Source organism: Stenella coeruleoalba (assembly GCF_951394435.1).
Source record: "Stenella coeruleoalba genome assembly, chromosome: X".
NCBI classification, from domain to species: Eukaryota; Metazoa; Chordata; class Mammalia; order Artiodactyla; family Delphinidae; genus Stenella; species Stenella coeruleoalba.
In genome coordinates, this window is record NC_137152.1 from 58198921 (window position 1) to 58202210 (window position 3290).

The 3290-nt window shown below is 40.8% G+C and overlaps 1 pseudogene across 1 annotated transcript; it reads right to left on the reverse strand.

Moving 5' to 3' along the window:
* Window positions 1-2006: 2006 nt before the first annotated feature.
* LOC307180549 (N-alpha-acetyltransferase 50-like) lies at window positions 2007-2502 on the reverse strand (annotated as a pseudogene). The gene has a single exon. The product of its transcript is annotated as an N-alpha-acetyltransferase 50-like (transcript).
* Window positions 2503-3290: the final 788 nt, after the last annotated feature.

Consider the following 3290-nt stretch of genomic DNA (forward strand, 5'->3'; position numbering starts at 1 on the left):
TTTTAAAGGGCTTCAAATGCTTGGCTTTTTATTTATTTATTTATTTATTTATTTATTTATTTATTTTTGGCTGTGTTGGGTCTTCATTTCTGTGCGAGGGCTTTCTCTAGTTGTGGCAAGCAGGGGCCACTCTTCATTGCGGTGCACGGGCCTCCCACTATCGCGGCCTCTCTTGTTGTGGAGCACAGGCTCCAGGTGCGCAGGCTCAGTAGTTGTGGCTCACGGGCCTAGTTGCTCCGTGGCATGCGGGATCCCCCGAGACTAGGGCTCGAACCCGTGTCCCCTGCATTAGCAGGCAGATTCTCAACCGCTGCACCACCAGGGAAGCCCTGTACCTTGTATTTTTACATTCTCAAATAAGAACTTAAGATTATAAAATGTGCATGAACATTGTGTAAAATAATTTTGTCATTCAACAACATATATGAAGAGATGAAACTTTTATGCCAGAATTTACATAAGAGGATAAATATTATGAATCAACATTCCTTTTAAAGTCAAATGACAGAAAATGCAAGCCCTGTGCATTGTTTTAAAGTCTAATGAAAACACTTCTTGGGCCACCAGTATTGGCAATGTAGAAAATTTTAAATATTGGAGATGGGATTATGGAGGAAAACATGAAAATTTCAGATGTCTTCTATCTTACAAAAAGTTATCGACCCATCAAAGCCACTCATTATGTGCCAGAAAACGATCTGGCATAAACCAGTCCTGTCAGTAGAGGAGGTCACAGTGACATTTGCGTTATTAATGCTTCTAGACTTCTACTTTTTTCCAAGAATAGAAGCAAGATGTTTAACAATTCCCCCACCCCCAAATTCTTAAACTCAATATCACAGGCACAGAATGTAAGCAAATCTGGGATGTTCTCCAACAGATAAGCAATAGCACAGCTATGTTATTCTCAAAAATACTGTCTAGATATTCTTTCCTCTAAAATCAAATGCTCAGTGGCCACACTTCTAACAGTCTGCATTAGCTGATATTAAATTCATTTGTTGTGCCATAAGTCCATCTAAGCTTCCTTTTAGGTATTTTTTAGTATGTCCAAGAGACAATGCCTGCTTCGGGTTTATTTAGGGGCACTCACCTATGAGGACATCAACTCCATTTTTAAGGTCTGACTACCTATTGTGGGTTTACTGAAGAAAGAGGACAGGAGAAAAAAAAGCAAATCACAACAAACCTCTTTAGGTCAGTTAAAGGCCATATCTCTAGCTGGGATATTAAAAATTAATCTCACCAGCCCACACTCTAAAAGTTAATGCCACTTCTAACAATCAACAGCAAGAAAAATAAACCTGATAACAACCAGCCCACTCATTAGCAAAAATCAGTTTAACTCAAATGCTGAGACAAAAGTATAATACTACCTACTCAAACTGTCCCACCTACCCTCAGCCGCCAGCGAGGAAGGAAGAAATAACTGCTTAACAGAACAAAATAAGCTTAGTATTTCTTAGAAGGATAACAGTGGTCCAACTTCTGAGATAATACTCAGAAGGACAAAAGGTGGAGTGAAGGCAATGTATAGGGATTGGTATCCCACAAAATCTTGAAAAACCCAAAGTACCACAAACACACTAAACTTGTCTATGAGTTAGAGAACAAGATATTGCTGCTGCTGCTTTTTGTCCTTTGAATTATACAGTATTTTGTAGACTCTGCCCTTCAATGTGAAAGCAGGACATTAAAAGAAATGAAATTGACACAAGTTTTTGGGACCATATATCTTATCTGTGAAACTAGACAGATCTATTTATACCTTCTCCTTCCTACAGTCAAACCACCTCACAAAAATAAGAAAACTAAAACAATCCAAACATGATTAATAAGTCCTTAAAAGTTTAAAACCTTTAGAGGAAAGGGAAGGAGTTTTGAAAGGAGGAAAAACAAGAACAAGGAAGGGGGAAAGCTTTAAAAGAAAGAGGGGGGTGGGGAATCAATGGGCATCTCTTTTATTTGGCGACAAGCAAGTGCAAGAAAGTTCATCTGTAATTTGTTCAGTTATCTGTCTTTTGCACATGTGCGTTCTGGCCACAAGGGACTTTGAGGTTTTCCTGCATCTGCGGGCTCTATCCACTTACAGTAATTCTTCTTTGTCTCAATAATCTCAAAGCCAAACTTTCTGTAGAGGTCAATTGCAGACTCATTGCTGATCTGGACATGCAGATAGATGTTGTCAAAAGTGCCAACTTTTTCACAGATGTTTAAGACATGATTTAACATTTTAGTTCCTATTCCTAGCCTTCGGTATGGTACCAGACACCCTAGTGTCATGATGTAAAGTCTCTTCTGATTCTGTGAATGATTCACCCTACAACATACTGCGCCTGCAGCAATATCATTGAAATAGGCAAATTTTGCTAGCTCGCCAACCTCCAGCACATCCTTATAGAACTTGTCATTGTAGCTGACTGAAAAGATGACCTGGTTTAATCTCTACAACTGTTTAATATTGTGTGGTGTCACATCTCCCAGCTCGATCCGCCCTTCCATCTTCCCGGCTTGCTGAGGCCGTTGTTACCACCGATATCAACACCGTTGTTGTCGCCGCCCTGAGCTCTCCGCACCCTCAGCTCGGGCCACTCAACCCCCCACAAGCCGCCCTCCTCGCCTAGGGCAGGGAGCTGAGCTGGTGACGGAGGCCTCGAGAGTCGAGCGCGCCTCTATCTCCACAAGCGCACACGGGGCACTCGCCTCCCGCCCGCCGCCGCTGCCAGCCAGACCCGCCGCTGCGCTGTGAACTTTCACCAGAACTACTAGCTCTTATACAAACTTTTAAATTAGCCACCAATCTTAAGGTGAATATCTATACTGATAGTAAATATGCATTTGGTATCTGTCATGCTATGGAACAAATGTGGAGGAATAGAGGGAACTTTCTCATAGCAGTAGTAACTGAAATATCACACTAGAAACGTAATTGCTGATTTATTAGTCACCCCCGCTTCTCCAACAGATTTCTGAAATTCATTGTAGAACTCATAACAGACAACAACATGACATATCTAAAGGAAATTAATTTGCACATCAAGCCACAGAAAGGGCTACTTAGGTCTTGACTGGGGAAATTGAAGCCCCATTACTTCTATCCAAGAACTCTTATTTACAATTTCAGAAATACACAACTCCACAAGATTTAGAAAATTGGAAACCAAGGAGAGCTATGAAGAATATCATAGGAATATGGGAATTACACTCTAGGAGTATTTTTGTATCTCACTTATTATATGCTTGGATGGCTTTTTCATGACACCAGCAACCTTATTCAAACAAAAGGAGTA